The sequence below is a fragment of the Equus asinus genome, chromosome 7 (assembly GCF_041296235.1).
Source record: "Equus asinus isolate D_3611 breed Donkey chromosome 7, EquAss-T2T_v2, whole genome shotgun sequence".
In the NCBI taxonomy this organism is placed as follows: Eukaryota; Metazoa; Chordata; class Mammalia; order Perissodactyla; family Equidae; genus Equus; species Equus asinus.
The window spans coordinates 41,292,017-41,306,750 of NC_091796.1; the positions used below are offsets into that span (position 1 = coordinate 41,292,017).

Consider the following 14,734-nt stretch of genomic DNA (forward strand, 5'->3'; position numbering starts at 1 on the left):
AAGTTCTGCCTGATCTCATTCATATTTCTGATCTATATTTCCAAGCATAAGTAGTATAAAATACATTATGACCTCAGGGACATAATTTGAAGATAAATGTAACTTGCAGAGCCAGAAATGTAGCCTTTCAACTTTTTAAAAATTGAAACTTCAAGAGTATTTTCCTAAAATAGATTGAGCTCAACTCACCCTGCAATTTTCTGAAAGAAACCCTGTTATCAATTTTCAGAAAATTATCCTGGGAAGTGCTGTCTGACTTTCAGAAGTAGGATGAAAATCGTATCCCCTTGTGTATAACGTCCTGTGTGTGGGTAGAGTGACTCTGTAAAGTATCACTCATGGATGCATTGCTTTGAATGAGGGATGGGGGCGTGGGTGACAGGACGAAGTCAATGAATGCCTGTGGGGTAAGGAGGGTGAGGAGAGTGAGGAAGGAAATACGTGATAGGAGGGTGGAGTCCCGTACAAGGGGAGAGGAAGAACTGGCGGTGCCACTGCAAGCAGCGGTTACAGCAGTCAGCCCAACAGCTGAGACCGTGCACAGATGCATGCAAGGAGACTGTGGAAAGAGCAGGATCTCCTTTCCTTTCCAGAAGGGCACTTAGGTGGATGAAAGGAGAATTGCATACTCTCAGATTTCAATCCACTGGTGTTGAAGAATAGAGAAGCCTACAGATTCTGATGATGGTAATAATACTGCTTTATATTTGAATACTATCTTATATTTTTCAAAGTTCTTTCACATTTTATGGGGCCAAATATAACATTGTAGAAACTTTAAAATATTCTTGAAATTTTGAGAGTCCCAAACCTGCTTAATGACTGCTAAATTCAGGCTATCAAATGTCTTTGTAAGGCCAGTGAATTTAGTGGGTATCAGTGATGATCTCTGTATTTTGTTTTTGCAGCAACTAATAGAGAGACCATGTCCCCAACTTCACATTCTGGCCCAATGTGTAGTTTGGAGGATTACAGTTAGTTTTGTGGTGCAGAATACTGTCTGGAGGAAAATTTGGCCAGGGCATTGACTCAATTGCTTAAAAGCATGAATGGCAGGTCCCGGCTGCAATTTATACATGTATTCTAGTTTATTCTAGTAAACTTTATGTCCATACGGTTTTAGGGCTTGTGCCAGAGATTCCTCAAACTAAAGTAGAAATGCTGAGTATTATTTTTCAAATTAACATTCTTCATTCCCTGTGGTCTTTCTCAGAAAACGCCAATACTATTATTTCTTAAATACAGTATTAAGAATTCCATTCAGATCCATTTAGCAAGTATTTATAGAGGAGAAAGTCAAAATACAAGATATGACATTATAAAGAGTCATGGCAACAGAAGGGGTACGGCATACAATAAATAAGAGGAGGGAGTCAAAGCCTGACTATCAGCATTTAAATTCTGACTCTACCACTTACTGTGTGGGGTTTCTTGGGTGAGTCAGTTAATTTCTCTGTGCCTTGGTTTCTTCAGCTGTGAAGTAAGGACACACTTCTTAGAATTGTTGCATATTTTCAATGAACTAATATGTGTGGAACACTCCGAAAAGTGCTGAGCCTTTGGTAAATGTTGTTGTAAGTGGTAGTTATCATTTTTCAAGGATGTCTACTTGGAGTTCTAAGAATTCAAGCAAAATTTTTCTTAAACTTATATATTTTGGAATATTAGGAAAGAATTTTAGATTCTACACCTTTTAAGAAATTATGCTTGTTACTGTTTTGGAATTTCATATCAATAGACAAACATAAATATAATAATGTTTAGATATTTTAAATGAAAGAATTTCATTAAAAAAAAATGAGAGACCTTAGGTACCTGTAAAAATGAGAGAATTCAGGTATGTGTAGATTAAGGGACTTGCCTGAGACGTGAAAAAGAAAGACTATATCAAGGATTTTGTCTTCTGATAATCCTAGAGAATTGCTGAAACATGTAAACCATAATCCTTAACAAAAGTAAATAAATACCCAGAGCCAATTTTGGATCACAGGTACTATTAATACTTTCACAGTCTTTGGTGTTTTTATAAACATGGCTTTAAATGCAAGGTAAGTTAAAGCCCAAGGTGAGTTTAAATAAAGTGAGCTGAGTCATCTCACCTTCCGGAAAATCTACTCATTTGCTTTTCCACACCGGCAACCTTAAGACAGTGTCTATACATAGGCAAGGTAGAATGATTAACTGGGGAAAGAAAACCATATAATTCAAACCAAATGACCCCTTTTGGTCTAAACTATTCAAATAACTATGACTAAATTGGTTGTTCTTTGTTTTATTTTGTTTGCTTTGTTTTGGAAACTTGGGGATCAGCAGGAAAAGTGAGTGAAAAGGACTAAATTATCCAAATAATTGTCTCAATTTTCTACCCAGAGATAGTCAGTGTTGATCCTAAACATAGATAATAGAAAGTGTTGTGAAAGTATTTTGCCCCAAAGTAAGAACCCTAGCTTCTGTCATTTCACGGTTATGGCATAACTTCTATTTTTTTTTTTAGATTGGCTCCTGAGCTAACATCTGTGGCCAATCTCCTTTTTTTCTTTTTTTTCTTTCTCTTCTCCCCAAATCCCCCTAGCACATAGTTGTGTGTTCTTGTTGTAGGTCCTTCTGGTTGTGCTATGTGGGATGCCACCTCAGCATGGCCTGATGAGTTGTGCTACGTCTGTGCCGAGGATCCAAACCAGCGAAACCTTGGGCCACTGAAGCGGAGCATGCAAACTTAAGCACTCGGCCACAGGGTCTGCCCTTCTATTTAATTTTTATGTTTTAAAAGTATTGCCATTATTAGATATTAAGAGGTACAAACTTCCAGCATAGGGACTATAGTCAATAATATTGTCATAACTTTGTATTTTGACAGAGGGTAACCAGACTTATCATTTCATGATAATTTTAGACATATAATTATCATTTTATAGGTGATCATTTCATAATGTATATAAATATCAAATCACTATGATGTATACCCAAACCTAATAGGATATTGTATGTCAATTATACTTCAATTAAAAAACAAAGTATTGCCATTATTAAGATGTTTACTTTAAGCTGCTATTAGCCAAAACCCATATTTGCAGTGTCACTACTACCCATCAGCAGAAAGCAGGGCTAGCATATTGATTTCTAAATGCTTGTCTAGGAGGAGAAAAAAGGTTCAGACATGAAGTGTGAGAAAGGACCTAATTTTCCAATGTGCCTGACTTGGGTTTTGCCTAAAATATAAACACAAGAATCACCAATCAATATGAAACTAATTAAGGGAGTTCTTTTTTTTTTTAAGATTTTATTTTACTTTTTTCTTCCCAAATTCCCCCCAGTGCGTAGTTGTACATTTCCAGTTGTGGGTCCTTCCAGTTTTGATATGTGGGATGCTGCCTCAGCATGGCCTGACAAGCAGTGCCACCTCTGTGCCCAGGATCCAGCCACTGAAGCGGAGAGCGTGAACTTAACCACTCGGCAACAGGCTGGCCCCTAAGTGAGTTCTTAATTCATAGAAATGAAATAGCTAGAGCAAAATCAATTATTATTTGCCCCTACCTAAAAATATTAGAAACCTCTTAATATTTGTCACCATAGTTGATGTGAGCAAACTACCAACTACCTTAACTGATATTGACAAAACATGACTCTTAACAACTTCGGAGTTGTTCTCTCCAATTGCAACTATCAAATTTTAAGTTTCTTTTCAAATTCATGTTGACTCATGAATGTTGACTCATTAAAAAAATATCTAGGAGCTGACCCAGTGGCGTAGAGGTTAAGTTTGTGTGCTCCACTTCAGCAGCCCAGAGTTCACAGGTTAGGATCCTGGGTGTGGACCGACACACCACTTATCAAGTCATACTGTGGTGGCATCCCACATACAAAATAGAGGAAAACTGGCACAGATGTTATCTCAGGGCCAATCTTCCTCAGCTCCCCCCGCCCCCGCAAAAAAATTCTAATGAAAAAATCATAATCATGTAGAATATGTTATCTGACAATAACAGAACTAAATTAAATCACAAATAATCTTATTTGCTACAACAAAATACCACAGACTAGGTGGATTAAGTAACAGAAATTTATATTCTTACAATTCTTGGGGTTGGAAGTCTAACATCAAGGTACCAGCAAATTTGGTTTCTGGTGACAGTTGTCTTCCTGGCCTGCAAACAGGCACCTTCTTGCTATATCCTCACACTGTCCTCCCTCAGTGGTTGTGTGAGGAGAGAGAGAATGCTTTCTGCTGTTTATTCTTATAAGGACACTAATCCTGTTGGATCAGGTCCCCATCCTTATGACCTTATTCAACCTTAATTTCTTCCTTAAAGGCCTCATCTTCAGATACAGCTACATGGGAGGTTAGGGCTTCAATATATGAATGGGAGGCGGACACAAACATTCAGTCCATAATATTTTAAAAACCTAAAATGTTTAGAAGTTAAACAACAAACTTTTAAGTAATCCACAGGTCAAATAAGAAATAACAGGGGTCAACTGGAAAATATTTTAAACTCAATGACAATGAAAAGACAAGATATCAATTTTGGGCGATACATTAAGGTAGTGCTCAGAGAAAGATTTATAGCTTTAAATTCTTGTATTAAATAGAAGAGGAGTCTAGGATCAACAATCTAAGGTTCCATTTTAAAAAGCTTTGAAAAAGAAGAGCAAAGTTAACCCCAAAAATGTAGAAAGCAGGAAATAAAGCTAAGAGCAGAAATCAAGGTAATAGGAAGTATCAAACAATAGAAGAAATTAATAAATATAAAAGCTGACTTTACATTATTCACTAATTATGTTAGTAAAAAGGTTAGCATAGGGAGTGATGTCAGAATCATGATGGAGTGAGCTCTCCCCTTAGACTCTCCCCTCAAGATACAATGCAAAGGATATTTATATACCAACAGAAGACATTCACACAACACAGAAGACATCTGAAAGACTCACACAACCATATGCTTGAAGGTGGAGGTGCTGGACCCCTCAAAGGAAGTGGAAGGAGGTAAGGGAATCTCTTCTCCTTCCCCCGACGGCAAGGACCCTTGGCTCTGGACCATCAGCAGCTCCGAGAGGAAAAGGGGGAAGGGTGGCCCTGCACAGGAACACTTTCACTCTCCAAGTTCCCTCACAGCCCATGGGAAAGCATCACAGAGAGGTAACTAAGTTACTGCAGGAGTGTCTTCCTCAAGCTAACACTCCAGGAGAGCAGATAGCAAAGGCAGAGGAAGAATGCCCCAGGATCATGCAGGCAAAAGAAAGTGCCCCTCCCCCTGAGCAGTGCTTCACCTAAGCCAGTTAGCCAGATAGCCTGCACAGATAGAAAAGAAGTGGCTATGAGCCAGCGAGCCAGGAACTGTAGCAGGCTCAGAATACACAGCCCTTGACTCCCACCCCATTGTCAGAGAAATAGCCAAATCAATTAGGAAATGCACCATAAGGATTATAGGTACTCCAGAAAGAGAAGAGAAGGAAAATGGAGCAGAAACCTTGTTCTAAAAATTAATAGCTGATGAACAGACATTTCTTCAAAGAAGATATACAGATGGCCAATAGGCACATGAAAAGATGTTCATCATCACTGATCATCAGGGAAATGCAAGTCAAAACTACACTAAGATATCACCTTACACCCATTAGAATGGCAAAAATAACCAAAACAAAAAGCAACAATTGTTGGAGAGGTTGTGGAGAAAAAGGAACCCTCATATACTGCTGGTGGGAATGCAAACTGGTGCAGCCACTATGGAAAATAGTATGGAGATTTCTCAAAAAATTAAAAATAGAAATACCATATGACCCAGCCATCCCAGTACTGGGAATCTATCCAAAGAGCTTGAAGTCAGCAATTCCAAAGATCCCATGCACCCCTATGTTCATTGCAGCATTATTTACAATAGCCAAGATGTGGAAGCAACCTAAGTGCCCACCAACTGATGATTGGATAAAGAAGATATGGTGCATATATATATATATATATATATATATATACACACACAATGGAATAGTACTCAGCCATAAAAAAAGACAAAATCGTCCCATTCACAACACCATGGATGGACCTTGAGGGAATTATGTTAAGTGAAATAAGCCAGGTAGAGAAGGACAATCTCTGTATGATTCCACTCATATGAGGAATTTAAACATGTAGACAAAGAGAACAGATTAGTGGCTACCAGGAGAAAGGGGGGAACGTGGGGGGTGGGCACAAAGGGTGAAGTGGTGCACCTACAACACGACTGACAAATAATAATATATAACTGAAATTTCACAAGATTGTAAATAATATTGTTAGGATCTCAGTTCTACCCAAAATGATCTATAGATGCAACACAATCTCAGTCATCATGTAGTCGGGTTATTTTTGTAGAAATTCATGAGCTGATTCTAAAGTTTATTTTAAAATGTAAGTGACCTAGAGTAGCCAAATAATTTTTCTTATGTTCATTCAAGAGATATTTATTGGGCCTGGCCCCGTGGCCGAGTGGTTAAGTTCGTGCGCTCCGCTGCAGGCGGCCCAGTGTTTCGTTGGTTCGAATCCTGGGCGTGGACATGGCACTGCTCATCAAACCACGCTGAGGCAGCATCCCACATGCCACAACTAGAAGGACCCACAACGAAGAATATACAACTATGTACCAGGGGGCTTTGGGGAGAAAAAGGAAAAAAAAAAAAGAAATATTTATTGATAGGTGCTATGAGACAAAGTAATGTTAAAACAAGAAGAAACTTGGAGGCTTAAAGGGCCTGATTTCAAGACTTAGTATAAAGCTATGTAATCAAGACGGGACAGTACTAACACAAGGACAGACATAGGTCAATGGAATAGAATAAAGAATCCAGAAATGACCTTCAGATATAAGGTACATTGATTTTCTACAAAGGTGACAAGACAATTCAATGGAAAGGAAACTCCTTTTAGGAAATGATGCTGTAATCTTGATATTTGTATGAAAAAAAAATTAATGTTGACCTGTTTGGAACCACTTACAAAATTGACTTGAAATGGATAGTAAATCTAAATACAAAAGCCAAAAATAATAAAACTTCTAAGAAAAAAACATAGGAAAAAAATCTATGTCACCTTGAGATGGTTTTTCGGAGTAAATTTTAAAAATTAAAGTATAAAATATCCAAGAAAGTATACAAATTTAGGTTTACTGATCACTGAAGTTTTATAAATGAGTACATTTATGTTCTCTCTCCCCAGAACAATTACCAACACCGTAGAAGCCTATCTCATGCCCCTTTCTAGTCAATATTTCTCTGTCAAAGTTAACCACTATTTTAGCATCTGTCATTATAGTTTAGTTTTGCTTGTCTTTTATTTCATATACATGGAAACATATAGTATGTCTTTGTACATGTAGCATTAGTTCATTCTTTTTGTATAGTATCCTATTATATGAATATACCCCAATTTATCCATTCTATTGTCAATAGTTATTTTGAGTTTTTCCAGTTTAGAGCTAGTATCAATAAACTGCTATGAAGTTTCTTGTACCAATTTTTTGGGACATATATGGGTATGTGTTAAATACATATTCGAGTGGAATTGCTGGGTCCATAAAAGTATGTTCAGTTCTATTAGATAACTGAGATGTGACTTGTTTATGTTTCTGAGAGAGTTATGGTTTAGGCAAGCAAACCAGTAATGGATTTATTTCATTCTCAGGATTCCAAGTGTAAAGAGAAGCAGAAGCCAATGGCACTGAATCAACTGGAACTCCCAATAGCAGAATATGAGAGTTGCCGTTTCTCTACATCCTTGCCAACACCGACTATTGGCAATGGTGTAACTCTAGCCATTATGGTGGGTAACAAATGATGTGGAACACCCTTTCATACGCTTATTGGACATTTGGATGTCCTCTTTTGTGAAGCACCAGTTCAAATCATTTGACTGTTTAAAAACTGCATTGTCTGTTTTTTCTTATTGGTTTGTAGAAGTTCCAAATATATTCTGGATACAAGTTTTTTGGTGATATATATATATATATATATATAGCAAATATTGTCTCCTATTCTGTGACTTGCGTTTTCCCTCTCTTAATAGTATATTCGTTAAATGGAAATTTCAATTTTAGTCAAGTCCAATTTAGCAATCTCTTCCATTATGTGTCTTGTGTTATGTTTAGGAAATCTTTGCATATCCTAAAGTCTTAGGCATGTTCTCCTATGTTATACTTAAAAAGCTTTCTTTTCTTTCACATTTAAGTCTATGAGCACCTGGCATAGATTTTTGGTGTCTGTATTTTAACTTTGTATTCTCTTCCACTGATCCATTTGTCAACACTTGAATCAATGTCACACTGCTTTTATACCTTTATTTAAAAATGTTTTGATATCCAGTAGTATAAGTTCTCAACTTTGTCCTTTTTCTTCAATATTAAACTTGTTATTCTTAGCCCTTTATATTTTGATATAAATTTTAGAATCAATTTCACTAAATTTTCAATTTCCACAAAAAAATTTTCTTCGATATGGGAAGAATAGTCATCTTTAAAACATTGAGTCCTCAAGTCCATGAAGATGACACACACCTTGATTTATTTGATTAATTTTCTCAGTGATGTTTTGTTGTTTTCTGAGTATAGGTCTTGCATATCTTTCACTGATTTTTTTTCCTCAAGTATTTGATGTCTTCTGCTATTATTAGAAGTTATATTGCTTTAACACTTTATTATCTAATTTTTTTTTCTCGTGTATGGAAATACAAGCGATTTTTTTATATATTGACCTTCCACCTAGTGACCTTGCTAAATTCACTTATTGGTTCTAGAGGCTGATCCAAGATTCTCTCAAATTTTCGTGTACTCAGTTATGTCATCTGTGAATAATGATAATTTTATTTATTGACTTCTTTTCTTTGTGGGTTTTATTTCTCTTTCTTGCTTAATTGCCTAGCTAGGACATCAAGTAAAATGTTGAATGAAAGTTGTGATAGTGGACATCGCTTATAGTGAACTATAATTTTCCTGTTTTTGTATTATACTTGTCAGGTTTTGGTATGAATGTTATGGTGGCTAGGTAAAACGACTTGGGAAGTGTTCCCTCCTTGTCACATATCTGGAAGAGTTTAAGATACATTTCTTTTTTACATTTTTTATAGAATTTACTGATGATGCCACTTGGGATGAGAGTTTGCTTTGTGAGAATTTTTTAAAATTCCAGATGAAATTTCTTTAATAGTATAGTATTATTCACATATTCTATTTCTTTTGGTTTCCATTCTGCAAGGGGTTTGTTAGCTTCATCTAAATATTCAACTGTTTCGACATACAGTAGTTCCTTCTCTTATTCTTTTAATGTCTCCAGCACCTTTTTGTCCTTTTCTTATGCCTGTATTTGTACTTTCTACCTTTTTCTTGTTAAATCTTGCTAAAGATTAATTTTATTAAAAATTTCAAATAAACATTTTGCTTTGTTAAATTATCTCTATTTATTGTAAATTTGTTCTCTGTTTCTTTGATTTCTGATTTTATCTGTATTATTTCCTTCTTCTTACTTTTTTCTTTTTTGAGGAAGACTATCCTGGAGCTAACATCCACTGCCAATCCTCCTCTTTTTTGCTGAGGAAGACTGGCCCTGAGCTAACATCCGTGCCCATCTTCCTCTACTTTATATGTTGGACGCCTATCACAGCACGGCTTTGCCAAGCGGCACCATGTCTGCCCCCAGGATCAGAACCAGCGACCCCCAGGCCGCTGAAGCAGAATGTGCGAACTTAACCGCTGCGCCACCGGGCTGGCCCCATCTTCTTCTTACTTTCTTTAGATTCAATTTGCTAATTTTCTTTTAGCTTTTTTAGGTGGATGCATAAATAGTTGACTTTCAGCTTTATCTTTATTCATAAATATGTATTTAAATCCATAAATTTCCCTCTAAGCATTACCTTAGCTGAGTCCCATAACTTTGAAGTAATATATTTTCACTGGTATCCAGTTCAGAATTTTTCTAAATTCATTCTGATTTCTTACTTGGCCAAGAGTTATTTAGAAGTATGGTGCTTACTTTCCATGTATTTGTGGATTTTCTAGTTACTTTTTTTGTAGTCAGAGAACATATTCTCTGTGATTATAATCTTTGACATTTGGTTAGTCTTAAATTATGGCCTACCATATGATTTATTTGAATAATTATTCCAGGGCCGGCCTGATGGCCAAGTGGTTAAGTTCATGCGCTCTGCTTCGGCAGCCCAGTGTTTTGCCAGTTGGGATCCTAGGTGCGGACATGGCACCACTCATCAAGCCATGCTGAGGTGGTGTCCCACATGGCACAACCAGAAGGACCTACCACTAGAATATACAACTGTGTACTGGGGATCTTTGGAGAGAAGAGGAAGGAAAAAAAAGAAAGAATATTGGCAGCAGATGTTAGCTCAGGTGCCAATCTTTAAAAAAAAATTTTTTGAATAATGGTTCCACGTGCATTTGAAAATAAGGTGTATCCTGCAGTTGTTGGATGTACTATATTTTGTGTAACAACTAGGTCAATTTTGCTAATTGTGTTATTCAAATATTAAATATCCTTATTGTCTTCATCTTTTTCTGCTTGTTTTATCAATTATTAAAAAGGTTTGTCCATTTTTTCTTTTAATTCTTCTACTTCTAGATTTATATATTTTGAGATTATATTATTAGGCAAATAACTTTATTTTTATTTTGTTTTTAAATTAAGTTGAATTAAATTTTGTTTTAAAGGACACAACATGAGATCTAACCTCTTAAAATTTTAAGTGTACAATATATTATTGATGACTATATGTACAATGTCGTGCAGCTATCTGTAAAGTGTATTCATTTTGCTTGACTGAAACTTCATGCCGTTGATTAGCAACTCCCCATTTCCTCCTCCCCTCAGCCTGTCAACTACCTTTGATTCTATGAATTTTTAGATGCTCCTGTAAGTGGAATCACGCAGTGTTTGTCTTTCTGTGATTGACTTGTTTCGCTGGGCATGATGCCCTCAAGGTTCATCCATATTTTTGCACATTGCAGAGTTTCTTTCTTTTTAAGGCTGAATCATATTCCATTGTATGTATATGCGACATTTTCTTTATCTATTCATCTGTCAATGGACATTTAGGTTGTTTCCACATCTTGGCTATTGTGAATAGTTTTGTGGTGAATACTGGAGTTCTAATATTTCTCTGAGATTTTTATTTTAATTCTTTTAAATAAATTCCCAGAAGTGGGATTATTGGTCATATGGTATTCTATTTTCAATTTTTTTTGAGGAACTTCCATACTGTTTTCTATAGTATTTGCACTATTTTGCATTCCCACCAAAAATGTACAAGGGTTCCAATTTCTTTATATCCTTACCAACAATTGTCTTCAGTTTTTCTGATAATAGCCATCCTGACAAGTATGAGGTATTATCTCATTGTGGTTTTGAAATGCATTTTTCTGATGATTTGTGATGTTGAGCATTTTTTTCATATGCCTGTTGATCACTTTTGTTTTTTTGGAGAAATGTCTATTCAAGTCCTTAGCCCATTTTATTAGTTATTTTTTTATTTTTATTTTTTTTAAAGATTGGCACCTGGGCTAACAACTGTTGCCAATCTTTTTTTTTTTTTTTCTGCTCTATCTCCCCAACCCCCCCCCCCCCCCCCCGTACACAGTTGTATATCTTAGTTGCAGGTCCTTCTAGTTGTGGGATGTGGGATGCCGCCTCAATGTGGCCTGACGAGCAGTGCCATGTCCGCACCCAGGATCCGAGCCCTGGGCCACTGCAGCGGAGTGTGTGAACTTAACCACTCGGCCACGGAGCTGGCCCCCCATTTTATTAGTTATTAGTTTCTTTGCTATTGAGTTGTGGAAGTTTCTTATATATTTTGGAGATTAACCCTTTATCAGATACATGGTTTGTAGATATTTTCTCTCATCCCATATATTGCCTTTTCACTCTATTGGTTGTTTCCTTTGCTGTGGAACTTCGTATCTGAAACTAATTAAAAATAATCCAAAATCAATCTTCTTTTTCTGCCTGAATCTCTAAGTGGCTATGTCTTTGTGATGATCTCTCTTCCTCTGTCTTCTACGTTTCTCTCTTAGTACCCTCTCTTCCCTACTCTGCTTCACAACTCTGGGGAAAGATTACAAGGAGATATTATGAACTAGATGTGTCTTGATGTGCAAGTATGTTTCAGAACCATGGAGAGCAGCCCACACGGTTTCAAACGCCTAACAGTCATGCTATGACTACGGCAGGTCTTTGTTGCCCTTGTTCCAAACCCTAGATTTTAGAGCAGTGCCTACCATATGAAAAGCAGTCAATAAATATTTGTTGGATGAAATGAATTCTCCACAGTGGAATCAATTAATGAAAGACTATGAACCCTTTCGTAGCTCTTGATACATGCCACCAAATTGCTTTTCAAAAGTGGGACATTAACTTACAGAGGCACCAAGCAAAATTTCTATGATTTCTTGTGTAATATCCTTCACTCATCTATCTTACGTGGGTGATGAAATGAGTGCTTACTGTGCACCTACTCTCAAAAACCTGAACATTTAGATGGGGGAACAGATGAGAAAACAAATGATTATATTACAGTGAGATAGACACTATATGAAGGTATACTGTGAGACATGTAGAGGGACATCTTATTGCTAGACTTGAGGATCAGAGAATTCTACCTCCTGAGAAGGTTGAATTTGAGCTGAATGTTGAAAGAATGAGGATTAGCCAGGTGAAAAGAAGATGATGTAGAAGTGGTGGTGGGATTAAAGGGAAGTTTTGTATAGGTTTCATTGCCTGCCCTTCCTGTAATACTTTTTATAGTACATAATTACAGCAAGGAAGGACACCTAAAAACAACTAGTCCTTTTATCTGTCTTAATAAGTTGAACCAGGGAAACAAAGTGAATAGTTTATTACATCACGTAGAATTGGGGTTTGGATAACCATATTAAGTACAGTGCAAAATGAATAAACAGAGAAATGTGAGTTGTGTGCGTGTGTGTGTATAAGAAAGAGAAGGATGAAGAAGTGGAGGTGGAGAAGAAAAAGAAGAAGAAGAAGCAGGAGCAGCAGGAGGAGGAGGAGAAGGAGAAGAGAAATGAGAGAAGGAGGAAGAGGAAGAAAAGGAAGAAGAAGAGGGAAGAAAAGGAAGAGGAAGAGGAATAGAAAGATGAGCAGAAGGAGGAAGGAGAAAGGAGAAGGAGAAGGAGAAAAAGAGAAGCTTAGGAAAAACCATGGACTTCATAAGGGAACGTGGCTGAGATGAAAAGGACAATAAGAATGCTCACCCAGGAAGGACTTTTGGCTCTAGCATGTCTATTTCTGTTTGCATCAAGGCCAGTTGTATTTCAGTTCCTACCCTTGGAGCCTGTGAAAAGTCTATACTGTAACAATTTACTTACTCCTGCATTGTGCTTGAATTATTTTGGGCGAGTTTCAACTTTTCTGTAACTAAAGCCTTAAGGAAAATGTATCCTAATTACGGGGAGTTGATAGAGAGAGATTTAAGAAATATGGCTAAATTTTTGCATTTGATGGACTAGATACTGGGAGGAGGACAAGGGCCAAGTCAAGATATATCCTAATACGTCATCCTAGGAATTTGGGCTATGGGGATCATTGAAAATTTTTATGGAACATGGAATTTTTATGAGTAACATGTTTTGATATGCATTTTAGAGAGTTCACTCTGGAGAATGGAATTGGAGCTAGGCAAGACCAGAGGTTGAAAGAGCAATTAACTGAGGTAAAATGAAGCTCTAAAGTGAGGCTAAGAACAAAAAGAAGGAAAGATTTATCATAAACAGAACAAAAAGCAAATATGTTTCTCATATAAAGAGTTCCTATAGGGGCTGGCCCAGTGGTGTAGCGGCTGGAATCACGAGCTCTGCTTCAGAAGCCTGGGGTTCGTAGGTTTGGATCCCAGGTGTGGACCTACACACTGCTCAAGTCTTGCTGTGGCAGCATCCCACATACAAAATAGAGGAAGATTGGCACAGCTGATAGCTCAGGGACAATCTTCCTCTGAAGACATTCTATGGTAAACTATTTGCTTTTTGTTATATTTATGATAAATCTTTCATTCTGTTTGTTTTCTGAATTTTATGATGGTTTTTTTTTTTTGTTTGCCAAATAACAGCTTTAAGTTTTGAAGTAGTAAAATTTACCCATTTCTTCATTTGTGATTCCTGATATTCTTAACCTTACAATTAAATTTATAGGTTAATTTTGGAAGAACTGTCATCTCTATAGTGTTGAGTCTGTGAACAAAGTATATTTCTCTATTTATATAAGTATTCTTTTAAATTCCTTAGTTCAATAAAGTTTTTTAGTTTTCTCCACAAGCCAGCTCCAAAAAACTTTCTTTAAAACTTTCAAGTTTAAAAAGTTATTTGTACTTATATACATATATAAATATATGTATATATATTTCGGTAATCTCAAATATTTTACTGCTATTGAAAAATGTATCTTTTAAAATATCCGTTTTCTAATTATCTGCTGCTGACATGTAATAGCACAATAGATTTTTTGTATATTGATCTTTTATGTAGCAAACTTGTAGAATTCTTTTTCTGTTGTTGTAAATAATTTTTCCGTGACAATAAAACAAAAGAAATGTTCTATGTAGAATATCATCTGACAATAATGAGAGATTTCTTTCTTTTTCTTTCTGATCCATAAACTCTAAACTTCTTTGTCTTGCATTATTTATGCTAGGTAGGGCCTCCAGTGTTATGCTGAATAGCAGCAGTTATAGTGGGCATTTTTAGCTAAAGGAGTC

General features: G+C 36.4%; 1 long non-coding RNA gene across 1 annotated transcript; it reads left to right on the top strand.

Annotated features, from left to right (window-relative positions):
* The first annotated feature begins 470 nt into the window (after nt 1-470).
* LOC139045659 (uncharacterized) lies at nt 471-9,412 on the top strand. Its single transcript, XR_011504474.1, has 3 exons — nt 471-687; nt 2,599-2,735; nt 7,655-9,412. It is a non-coding gene; the product is annotated as an uncharacterized lncRNA (long non-coding RNA).
* The last annotated feature ends 5,322 nt before the right edge of the window (nt 9,413-14,734 follow it).